Source organism: Rattus norvegicus, chromosome Y (genome assembly GCF_036323735.1).
Source record: "Rattus norvegicus strain BN/NHsdMcwi chromosome Y, GRCr8, whole genome shotgun sequence".
NCBI classification, from domain to species: Eukaryota; Metazoa; Chordata; class Mammalia; order Rodentia; family Muridae; genus Rattus; species Rattus norvegicus.
Window position 1 is genome coordinate 11,116,121 of NC_086040.1, and position 13,242 is coordinate 11,129,362.

The 13,242-nt window shown below is 38.1% G+C and overlaps 1 long non-coding RNA gene across 1 annotated transcript; it reads left to right on the forward strand.

The window, feature by feature from the left end:
• The first annotated feature begins 2,999 nt into the window (after positions 1–2,999).
• On the forward strand, positions 3,000–12,890 carry LOC103694631 (uncharacterized). Its single transcript, XR_597868.4, has 4 exons — positions 3,000–7,257; positions 8,176–8,257; positions 8,380–8,450; positions 12,691–12,890. It is a non-coding gene; the product is annotated as an uncharacterized LOC103694631 (long non-coding RNA).
• The last annotated feature ends 352 nt before the right edge of the window (positions 12,891–13,242 follow it).

Sequence of the window (13,242 nt, forward strand, 5' to 3'; positions counted from 1 at the left end):
ATGGACTCCTTTCTGGTGAATATATGTATCCTGGAAATTTGTTACACTGCCTCTGTCATACCCAAGATATTTAGAGCCTTGTAAGTGAGATCTAAGGAATCTCTCCAGAGCGATGTGCGACACAGATGTTTTTCTTCACACTTTTTGGTACAACTAAGTGTTGCCTATTGGCAGCCTTGGCCTTTGGCCACTGTATGGCCCCGCTTCACTCTGCAACCCAAATGAGTCGTGAGGTATGTACCCTTTTGGCAATTTTTTCATGGGGAATAGGTTGCCTAGTAGGGTTGGGACGAAAGTACTTGAGGCCCAAATCTAACCACCCACAAGGAGTTGATAAACTCTTGGTCATCTTCCATACCACAGTGACATCCATGCTGACCCTCATCATCTCTAGCTTAAGGAACCTTGAAGTCAAGGCAGCACTGAGAAGAACTCTGGGTCTGAAGAAAGTTCTGATAATAAATAGGTAATTAAGGATCCCAAAGTGCTCTTTTAAAAAGGTTCAAAATCTCTGAAAGAAAGAAAACAAAACAATTGTGCTCTTTCTGGGTGTCTTGAAACAAGCTTTTAAAAACATTAATTTGTTTTAGAGTGTTCTCTTTATTCACCACCATGCTTAATTGCAAACAAGTGTAAAGTATGCTTGCTGCTAAATTACTTTAGTAGATTAGTCCAGTACTTAAACACGTTTTCATCGGGCAGAGTTTAAACCACATGCTATGTCTCAGTGGCCTTGAAAATTCTCTTTATCAATCCTCAGCTCTTTGGAAATTTTCGAGAAATTGTTTATAAATGATCTCAGCTTATTATGCTACAATTCCATATTCCTCAGTACATGTAAATTCATTGTATTGGACTGGAACTGGTAAGAAGATCTCAGGACAGTGAATTGTTAGCCTCTTCTTTATGTACCATTTGGTCAGTATATACTTCAGTTCTGGGCACCCAGGGCCTATGATTTTGGAACAGGAGTTGTCTTTCCTCCACTTTTTGATTTCTAATAGTGCGGTGAAAAAGAATTTCAGCCAGGTGATTCTCAACATCAATATCATAGTTTCAGATAAACACACACACACACACACACACACACACACACAAACACACGTAGAAACACACATGTACACACACACATATGAACACTCACATGTACAAACACACACACACACACACACACACACACACACAAACACACGTAGAAACACACATGTACACACACACATATGAACACTCACATGTACAAACACACACACACACACACACACACACACACACACACACACACACCCAAGCATACATGCACACATTATACAGGAATTGAAGTGGGTTTACAAGTGACAGAATACAAATATATAAGTCAGCTAGTGTAACATCATTAGATTCAGGTTGCTATTCAGCAAGAAAATAAAATAACATAAAATTATAATCTTGAGTCTTTATGACTATAATGAAATAAAAATAAAATTCCATTTAAGTGTGCTGAAAATATTGAAGACATTAAAAAAATTACCATGACACTAAAACTACAGTATTGTTTTAGGCATGAGTCACCCAAAGAGAGAGACAGTAATTACATTCTCCTTGGACTCCTTGTTCTGAGTCTACTTACATGCAGTAAGGACCATTCGTGTCAAAATATTGGTAAAAGAATGACCGAGATGCTGAAAACAAATCTTAAAGTTTTGAAGAGACACACAGTCTTTCCATAGACTTTATGTAATTCTCCTATTACTTCTATTTTAAAATACAAAAGAAAAATACATTAAAATATTTTAACTACTAAAGGAAAATAATTTCATTGCTCCATAATTGGGTGTTGTTAAGATGATAGGAATCCTCCTAATGCTTAACTGCGATAAGCAAAGCAAGAAACACTTTTTGGAATCTGGGTCAAGTACATATAATCTCCACCTAAAAGAGAAAAACCACTGATTAAATCCAAATTCAGAGACATTCTTGCAAAGTAATTATTTATCTTCAAAGATGTGGTCACAGAAGATGAAAATAGTAATGAATTATCACAGAAAAGAATGATGTAAGATATGTAATAACTAAATGTCAACTAGATTTCTTGAGTAGATAAAGGCTTAGAAAGTGTGCTCTTCTAGAAAAATTGTTGTACTGATTTGGCCAACTTACTGTGTTACTTGTAACATTTTTTTTCAATTTTTTGATTTTTGAGAAATAGTCATTAGATTGATTAAAGTATATAAAATTCAGGAAGTAGGTTTCGATACAAATCCATACTGTTTCCTGTCAATTAAATTCGATTTTCCTGTATAGTTTGACTTCTGCTTTATTTTTTGTATTTATTTTATTAATTTATTTGTATCTTAAATGCTTTCCTCCTTCCTGTTTTCCACCACAGAGTCCCTTACATTAAACACCATCCCTTTCTGACTTCTTCTTTAAAACGACAAAACAACATTAGTTATAAGGCATGTTTAGTACCTGAATAGCTGTTCATTTGACCATGCATTGGAAAATCTACAACATTGATAGTGCAGACATCAGGATATAGCTTCAAAAATGATCTTCAAAAATTAAATATTCTGCACTTATCTTCTATCTGCTATCAGTTTCACAAAAGTAGAAGAATCCAATAACAAAAATATCCTTGTAATGTACATAGAGAAAATTGATCAGACAAGAAATAAAACAGAGAGCAACCTTCCTGGATTCAACACAAGAGAGCCTTAGTTCCTATAGTGTATTCTGCATGTATTTATAGAGTTTATGGGCTAATACCTGGAAATGAACTCCTACAAAAACAAACAACAAACTAACCACAAACTGCAATATTTATGAAAGCCAATAAATAGGAGAAAAGTATTATTTTCAGCTATATAAGAGAATATTAATATTTATTAATTTGTTTATTAATAAAATTTTAATTTCATTACTGCAAATTTTTATTGCAAATTTTTAAATAAATAGATTTTAAGTGACTCATGTGATCATTAACTTTATTGCCTTTGATTGCAATATAGATCAATAAAGTGTTTATTTGACTGTGATCATCACTATTAATATTCATGAAAATCAAATTATTTCAACCAGGAACTGCTCTTCTGTTTTTATACTTTTTGTTGGACATATGTAAGAGTTTTACCTTCCTGTTCACGTGTGCAACACATGCATGCCAAGTGTTCAGGAGGTTGAAGAGGGTGTGAGACTCTGTGACGCTGAAATTGCAGCCATTTGTGTGGTGTCACTCGGGAGCTGGTGATCGGCCTCGGGTTTCTGGAAGAAAAGATAATGGTATTAATCACCGGATAATTTCTTCATTTTCAGCAAACGCCATTTTTTTTGTTAAAAATAGTGCCTAAACTGTCCAGTTTTCTCAAATGTGATAATTTAAAATTAAACACCCACCCACCTGCTTCTTATCTATATATATATATATACACACACATACACACACACAGACACATGCACAACTGCTCTTACCTTCAAGTAGACTTAATTACACACACATACATACACACACACACCTGCTTCTTTCCTTCAAGAAGACTTAGTTATTTTAATAGTTATTTGTTTATTTATTCACTTTACATGCTGCACACTGCCCCCCTCTAGTTCACCCCTCACCAATCCTTCCCCAGCACGTTCTCCTCTGAGCAGGAATGGACCCCACTGGTATTTACTCCCATTGCACATCTAGTCTCTATGTTCACATCATCTGCTACTGAGGACAGACACAGCAGCCTAGATGGATAGGGGTGGGGAGGTAGAGGTCATATCCAGAAAGAAGCAGAGAGCTGGAGTAAGAGATGCTCATGAATCAATACGTGTTTCCTTAGCTGAAAATCAGCCTCAGTGAAATGGATCTGAAGAAGCCATCTCCTGTAGCCGGAGAGCAAACCAAATGGAATGATAGAGACATCTACTTTTGACCCAAAAATTGTACTGACCACAAGAAATGAAAGGGCTGTGTATAGAACAGAGAGTGAAGAATGATCAACCAAAGGTTAGTGCAGATTCAGACCCACCTCATGGATGAGCACCAATCCCTGACACTATTAGTGACACTCTGTTATTCTTGGAGAAAGGAGTGTAGCATGGCTTCCCTCTGAGAGACTCCATTAAGCTGCTGACTCAGACAGAAGCAGACATACACTAGTCAAACCAGGGGTGGAGCTTGGTGACTCTGATGGAAGAACAGAATGAGAAGGATTATGGCCTCTAAGGTCATAGCACTCCACAGGCTTTGTCTTCATGTGTGTACCGAACAACTAGAATTGGGCTTTCCCAAAATATGTTGTCTATAGATGGGACATCTGTGTCTTTAAAATGCATTTATTTATTTACTCACTTTTCATCCCATTATCGGTACTCCATCTTCATGGGATACCAACACATATTGTTGTGGGAACCCGTAAAACGACAGAATTACACATTTCCTACCTATGTCGTGGGGGGTTAGGTTCAGTTCATGTTCACTCTCTGGTTTGTGGTTCAGTCTTTGGCAAACTTCAAGAGTCCCCGTGACTTGACACTATTGGTCATCCTGTGAAGTCCATCATATCATCTTGGCCTCATTTCTTCACCTGTTTTTTTTTTTTCAAAAGACTCCCCAAGCTCCAGTTAATGTTTGGTGGTGAATCTTTACACTTGTTTCTCTCAGCTGTTGGGTGGAGTCATTCAGAGAACAGTTATGCTAGGAATCTGTCTGCAAGCATGATAGAGTATCTACTACTGTCAGAGATTGGTTCTTGCCCATGGGGTAGATCTCAATCTGTGCTAACCATTGGTTGGACCTTCCATGTCTGCTCTATCTATCTTTGTCTATGGAGGTCTTGTAGGCTGTGTTCATTTTAGATTGAAGATTTTTTGGGTGGGTTTTTTTCCTTGCCACATTACTGGGATTCATGCCTGGCGACATCCGTGGCCAATTAAGGATCTGTATCACCACTGCTTGAGTCAACCCAATAGACACCCTGGAGCCTTGCCTTTCCCAGGTCTCTGGCACTTCCTAGAGATGCACACCCCACACTTGTGATTTCCATTCTCTTTTCCCTGCTTTCCCTATACCTAATATCTCCAATCCCCACTCCCTTCCCTAATTCCCCTCTCATTCAGTTTCCTCCCTCCCTCTATCCTCCTCAATATCTATTCTTCTAAATGCATGTTAAAGTCAAAGTTTAGGAATAAACACTGAGGAAGTATAGGAAGTATTTCATAAGTAATTGTGGTTGATGTTTTGGCAAGATATGAACATATTAAATTTTACAGATGTCAAAATTACTACATATAATTTTAGAAGAGACACTGTCTTCATTATATTCAACATGAAGGAAAACCATTTATATATTCTTTTAAGATATACTAGGGAATCTATTAAATTAGGTACACACATCACACAACTTTATTACTTTTAAAGCTCTCTTTATTGCAAATATTTAAACAATGAAAAGTACAATGGCTTAAACTCATGTGAGTGTACTTTGTTTCAAAGTTATAGTTTAGATATACAGGTTGATGACAACAGTCATCTCAGACTCACAGGGGAGTTCTCTATTACCTTACCTGTCTTCTTTCGTTTATTCCTGATGAAGACTCATCTCATTTACAGCCCCTACTGTGAGAAATGGATCAGAAAATGCTTGAGAGTCTACAACCCAGGATCCATCTATAGGAAAGAAGAAAAAGAAGATCTCCAAATAGTAAACACAGTCAAAACTTTCTTATAGATCTTAACACTTGAAAAAAATGCAAAGAGAAAACCCATTTCCTAGGATATTACAATATACAGGAAATGGTAGCTGTAGGAAGAATTACCAGGGGATTTTAATCTTCTGCACCTAAGAATGAAATTGCCTACATGAAGGTGAAGATTTATTTCTTTGGCAAGAAAGTCAGTTTGTCTCTTGACGGTTGTACCGTCTGTCCATCACTAGAGCAACAGCCATGCTTTATGAATGTGAACAGAAAAACACATACCAGTTTTCTCTTCTTCAAAGAATTTCAAAAAGAATCTGTAAGATAATATATAATGACCCAGAGATGAAATATGGGAATTTAAATTAGCCAGCATAAATATGTTGTTAAAATTTTCTGCCTTCTATTAATAATTTTAACTTTTCCTGCTATGAATAAAAAGACGGTTATGTAATGTCTACCAATCCCCAAAGCCTGAAACATTGTGGAAAAGTGTCTTATTTCTCCCTAACTGGTCTTTGGTCACCATACTTTTCATTCCCCATCTAAATTCTCTGTTTCTCAAGTTCATAAGAGGACTATGTGAGGATGTCACTCTCATGTAGAAGACCAAGGAACTCTTTGTAATTGCATGCATTTGCTCTTAGGAGCATGCAAATAAATCTTTCAATTCCAAGAACAAAAACATGGCCGTCCAATTGGACCCACATGATACAAAATCTTTCTTTTTGCTGACAATGAACTTTAGCAAACTGGTAACAATGCAGATAACAATATAATGGAATAATCCTGTAATAATAATTATTATTAATAATAATAATGGAATAATCCCTTCGAGGGATCACAGAATAAGGATAGTAAATGTTGAGATGTGTTTTTCAAGTGATATTGTATCCAAGCAAGCAAGTTTCAATAGGACAGACTCCTCACACATGAAAATCATGCAACCTGTCATGACTTCACAGAGAGAGTTGAGAACCAGAGTGGTCTTTTAGCATAAGAGAAAGATTCGCCAACCTTCTAAAAAGATAAGCAATCCAGACAGTCTGTTTGAGGATGGTTAGCTTGTGCATGACGAACACAGACAAACACACACACACACACACACACACACACATATGTACACACACTCAGATACACAGAGACACACACAAAGAGACATACACAGTTAGACAAACAGACATACACACAGAGACACAGACAGAACGACACAAACACACAGACACACATACACATACACAAACACACAGACACACACTCGCATACACACAGAGAGACACATAAACACATACAGACACACAAACAGACACATACACACATACACACACATATACAAAAACACAGACACAGATGACAACCAATATACAGATACACACACACACACAAACACACATACACATACACACACACACACACACACACACACACACACAAACATGCCCTCATCTCTTGTCTCCTTCCTCGAATGTCCAGGTGCACAACAGGTGTGAAAGGATTGAGTGGAACCAGGAACCAGTCAGTCAGCAGAATATTGTTCTGCCTGCAAATTAATTTTGGTGTCTTCCAAGGATTTCAGCGTCACAGCTCTGTTAGAAGGTATTCAGCAACACGCTATGGTTGTGTGCATATATTTTACTCAGGGTGAAAAGGGCTAAACGAACCTTGGAGAGCAGGAAGGGGTTTTCGTGTGCATTTACATCAGTTGCAGGTTTAAGGTACCAGGAAGTTCTCCTTTGCTATATCTTTATTTTTTTTTAAACTTTTTACATGTCATATTTATTCTTTTACCTTTTCCATGCTTACTCCATGCCTTCTCCCCTTCCATGTTTATTCTTTCAGCTGCATGACTGACTCCCTCACCTATATACATTTATATAAACATTAAAAGCTACAATCCACATGTGAGAGAGAACATGCAGTATGTCTATCTTAGCCCCACTACATCGATATAATCTAGTTCTATCCATTTTCCTGAAATTTTCATAAATAAGCAAATAAATTCCTTTCTGTAAATGTACTATATTCATTGTTCATTTATCCTTTGAGGAATACTAGGCTGGTTTCATTTTCTTGGTATTGTGAATAGAGCAGTAATAATCATGGACACACAACTATCTCTCCGTTAGGATGAAGAATGTTAGATTATGGACCTCTAGCACTTCTAGCTACCCCTTTCCTTTCCCCCCAAAATCAGGGCATCCTATTGTATAGTACCTTGGGACAAAGACCTGAATGGTTCCTGCTATGACAGAGCACTTCTGCCTCAATGTATGTGGAGGGAAGTGAGTCAAGTTCTTTGCCCTTGCAACTGCAAAGATGAGTTTACTTTCCCAGCTAATAGCTGCCTCCATGCCCACTGTTCTTGGGACACTAGTATACAAGGTTTGTGTGGGTATACAAGAATTACTAAATTGTTTTCCCAAGTTGCATACTAGTTCAAATTCCCAGCAGCAATACATAGTGATTACAGTTTCTACACTCTCACTAACCTCTGTGTTCTATTGTTTATTGTAGAAGAACTAGAAATGGCGTCTCAGTATGGCTTCGCTTTGCATTTCCTATGGCTCAGGATCCTGCATACCTTTTCATGTGCTTAGTGAGCATCTAATGGCTATAGAATAATGGTTGTATTTACCTAATTTTCATTGTTGCTATATCTTTATAATCTCTGTCCCAGCATCGGTCTGTTGTTCAGGAATCTCCATTTTACCTCCTCAGAAATCGACTCCACGGAATGTGTCTCATCATTAACCCTGACGTCCTACTTGCTCAATTTCAAAGGATTGCAGGTTCGTACTCTCCATTCTCCGTCAGATTAAGTCCTCAGGAACATGACCCTCTATTCACCATGATTAACCAGTGCTTCCATCGAGGTTCCACGTTAACCCGTATGTCCCCTATTTCTGGCTGGTTCTCTCTGCACCGTGCTATCCCTCCATCTTCCCGCTGACCCTCCACTCCTGTCCTCAGTCGCCCTTACTCACTCACAGAATCTGTTCCAGTTTTTCTTTCACATTGATCGATGCACTTCCCCACATGGGCCTTCTGCTTTCCTTTGTCCTCTATGCATTTGTGGATTGTAGATAGAATATGATTTATCTCACAGCCAATACCATGCATAGGTAAACGCCTGCCATGTTTGTGTCTAGGTCTCAGTTCCCTCTTGGCTGATTTTTTTTGTTTCATCTATTTTCTCTTAATCTTCATGATTTCATGCCTCGATCACTATGATGTAATTCCCCCACCCCTATAATGTCATGCCCCACTCCCATGATGTCAAGCCTTAGCCCCTTGCTAGAATGTTTGTTTATATTCACTAAGTAACATTCGGAATGCTGCCCTGTCACCGCACTCCTCCAGGCTCCCACCATTTACAGTCCCTCCTCCTATCCTCTCCCCTTATACTCTTATTGAGTAGAGGACCCCTCTGAATGCATCCCCTCCCCTGGAACATCAAGTCTCTGCAGGACTAGATTCATCGTCTCCTACCAGCTCTTGAAAACGCAGCCCGGGTAGGTGAATAGGATCCACAGACTGTGACTTTCATCATTGTCCATTGATGGGGCACCCTGTTCATTACTGATTTTGTTATTTGGATGCTCTCTCTCCTAGTACATTATCTGTCTTTGGGTTTGTCTGTCTAGTTGATTTTCCCAAGGAACCAGCTATTGTTTTTTTGATCCTTGTATTCTCCTTGTTTCTGATGGATCACTTTCACCCTGAGTCTGATCATTTCTTGCTCTCTTCTCCTTTAATATGTATTTGCTTCTTCTTATTCTAGAGCTTTCAAGTGTGCTGGGAAGTTGTTAGTGTGCGGTCTCTCTGGTTTCTTTATGAAAGCGCTCTGTGCTGCATGTGCACATTACTCTTAGCACTGCTTTTCTTTCGTCCCTTAAGTTTGGAGACGTGTGTCTAATTTTCATTGAATTGTAGGAACGCTTTTTAATTTTTTTCTTGTCTTCTCTAAACCAGTGGTTCTTAAGTAGAGTGCTGTATAATTCCGTGTGCTTATAGACTTTTTCTTATTGTTGAAGTCCATGGCGATCTGAGAAGATCCAATGGTTAGCGCAGTCTTTCTGTATCTGCTGTGCCTTGTTTAGCGAGGGAGAACATGGTCAGTTTAGGATAAGGTTCCATGAGGTACTGAAAAGAGAGTGTGTACTTTTTTGTTCTTGTGAATTATTCTGTAGATATCAGTGAGGTCAATTTATTTGAAACAAATGTTAATTACAACATTAATTAATTAATTAATTGATTTATTTATTTATTTTTAGTTTCTGTCTCAATGACCTTCCCTTGGAGTGCGGGACATTGATGTCCCCCACTATTAATTTGTGAGGTTAGATGTGATATTTAAGCTTCAGCAATATTTCTCTCACCAATGTTGCTGCTTTTGTCTTTGGCATATAGACATCCAGAATTGAGATGCCATTTTGGTGGATTTTTCCTCTGATGCATATGAAGTGTCCTTCCCCATCTCTTTTGATTACTTTTGGTTGAAAGTCTGATTTGGTGGATGTTAGAATGGCTACATCATCATGTTTCTTGTGTCTATTTGTTTGGAACACCTTTTCCAACCACTTAGTCTGAGGTTGTATCTATCTCGGTTGCTGGATTGTGTTTCTTGAGTTCAACAGAAGGATGGATCCTGTTTTTAAATCCATTGTGTTAGCCTGTATACTTTTCCTGTTGAGCAGAGGACATTAATGCTTAAAGGTATTAATGAGAAGTCATATTTAGTTCATGCTATTTTGATGTTGCTGGAGCAGGGTTTTTTTTTGCTTGCATGTGTGTTGGTTTTTGTTTTTTCGATTGTGATGTTTGAGTGTGTATGTCAGTATTAGATCTGTAGGGTGCATGGTTTTTTTCTTTGCATGTTGTTTTTTGGGGGGGCGCTGTTAGAGTATGCATGTGAATATGAGATCCCTTCTGCAGGTTATGCTGTGCAATTATTAATTTCTAGTGGGAGGGAGGGATGGTTCAATTTCTTAAAATCCATCAATATAATCTACTACATAATGAAACTGAAAGAAAAAAAATCACATGATAATCTCATTAGATGCTGAAAAAGCTTGCAAAAATGTTACAACCCTACTTCATGTTAAAAGCTTGAGAGCGATCAGGGATACTAGTCCTATGCAGAAACATAATAGAAGCCATGGACAACAGGTCAGTACCCAACATCAACCTAAAAGGAAAGAAACATAAAGCAATTCCATTAAAGTCAAGGACAATGTAAGGCTGCCCAATCTCCCTACACAGCATAGTATTTGAAATTCTACCCAGGGTAAAAGCATGGTTCAAATTTGTTTCTGACATGGAGTGTGGGCAAGGCCTGTGAAGGAGGAATGGCAAACAGCATGAGAACTCCTGGGGAATGGCCCACTCTTCAGCACAGCCTCGTTGGACTTTGGTAATTTATGAACCCAACAAGGACTTCATGCAGAGTGTCTCTCGGTTGTTGCACTCATATCTCTCTTAATCTAAGAAGTGCATGAAAATCCTCATGGAGCTTCCCACCACTCAGAGGGCAGCGCCATTGGCATTTGCAATAAGAGTGATCAAGGTCTTTTAGGGATTGCTTCTGGGGCAGATCAGTGCTTCCATCATTTCCCGAGAAATGTAGAATGGTCAGTGATGACCACCAGCCTTAAAAAGCATTTGGAAAAATGAAATTGTTTGTGATGCTGGCTAAGATGTTTTCACTATTGAATCTCATGTAAAAAAATTATGGAGCAATTTGAAGTTCGGAAAGGCTGGGAACTTTTAAGGTCAGGGATCAAGAACAATGGGTGGCACAGGCTAATGGTGTGACTGTCACAAAGGCTGGACTGTTCATGACTGGTTTCTGACCCAGTTTTACCCTCAGCTTCCTGATAGGATTTAATAAGGATTGCCAATCACAGATGTGCATTCTGATCATAAAGCAGATTCTGATCATAAAGACATTTTTATACAGATGTTTAGATTTATGTTTTATTTAAATATTCTTATGAGGCTACTTTTAAAGATAAATAATACAATACTTAACAATTACTCTGTAAATTCATATTGCTGCCTACAGTTAAGGCAAACCAACTGAAAACGTACTTTAGTTACTCTTTGTTACTCTATAACAATTGCTTACTTAAGAAGTTATGTTTGGGGGGAGGGTGGCAATGGGGGGAGGGTTGGGAGGGGACACCCATAAGGAAGGAAAGGGGGGAGGGGGATGTTTGCCCGGAAACCAAAGAATTATTATTAAGTATTAAATAAATTTAAAAAAAAGAAGTTATGTTTACCTTGGGAGTAATTTGTTTTCTCTACATGTATTATGTAATACTAGTTCTCATACAGTATTGGGTATCACTTTTTTCAGCATCAAGCAAGAGAAAAAAACTAGTTTATGATCACATTTTTAATTTTTCATGGCTTGAAAAACTTCACTAGGATATCAAAGCTACTTGTTGTGGTTTGCCCTGAAGTTATCTGTATTTGATGCTAATTCCACTGCCCTAAGGATAGCTGCCTAGTCCTGTACTCAGAACTCAGGTGACTTCACCAGAACCACCTCTTCATTGAATTTGTAAAGTACAGTTCAGTGGCAGGAGCAGGACAGAAGGAAACCTGTCATTGGAAGAGAACAAAGGATGGGTGGGAGAGATGTTTGAAGGGAGAAGATGAGACTAGAGGAAAAAGGAGAGACAGGAAGAGGAGAGGGTGATAAGCCATGGAAGGTGAAGTCAAGATTCTGCTCTGTCCATTTACATGTTGTTATTAATGTTCCTAAGGGAAGGATGGTAAAGTGCTTTGTATGTTTAAGTGAGCAATTATATCTTATCAATTCGGTCAAAATTATTGTGTTGTGTGTTCTTTTACGTGAGAGTTTGAGGATAGGAAAGTGTGTGGCAGCAAGAGACACTGGGCAGCCAAAGAGTGGGGATCTGTTTTCTCAAAGATATCTACCAGATATCATGGGACAATATGGTGCCAGTGCTAGTGGGGTAAAAGACAACTCTACTTTTTTCTTTTCTCTTTTTACAACAACAGATGGTGAACCAAGGTGATGATCAAGAATCCATTAGCAATCCTTAGAGTTGAGCGAAAGTTTTATTTTCTAAGTAAGAGGACACCGGCTCCATGTTAAGTCATGTGGTAACTTAAGGGCGGAAAATCAAACAAAGAAATGGAGAAGCTGCCTGGGCTGACATGCTGTCGGTCCCCTGCTGTGTAATAAGTAAGTGCAGGTCAGAGAGTTAAGAGATTAAAGCTGCTTTTTAAAGAAAGTTGTTTAGTAATTCTTTCAGGATACTCATATTCTTTTTAAGGTGGGTTCCATGTAAATTTTGGGTTGAAATCCTAGCAACACAAGTACTTCTTTATTACAGGTATTATTAAAAAGTGATAAAAGTTGGTTTTAGAAAGAAGAGTGTAGAGACATTTTCTGAATCAGGAGGGGTTTTCATCCATGATTTGAAACTTAGATAAGGAAAAATTAGTCACTACCTCCGAGTTGAGAGTTGTGATAAATGTCTGTAACACCAGGCAGAGTGATTGCAGGAATATATTGTAGAAGTTACTAAAGTTAAAGAAAAATATGTG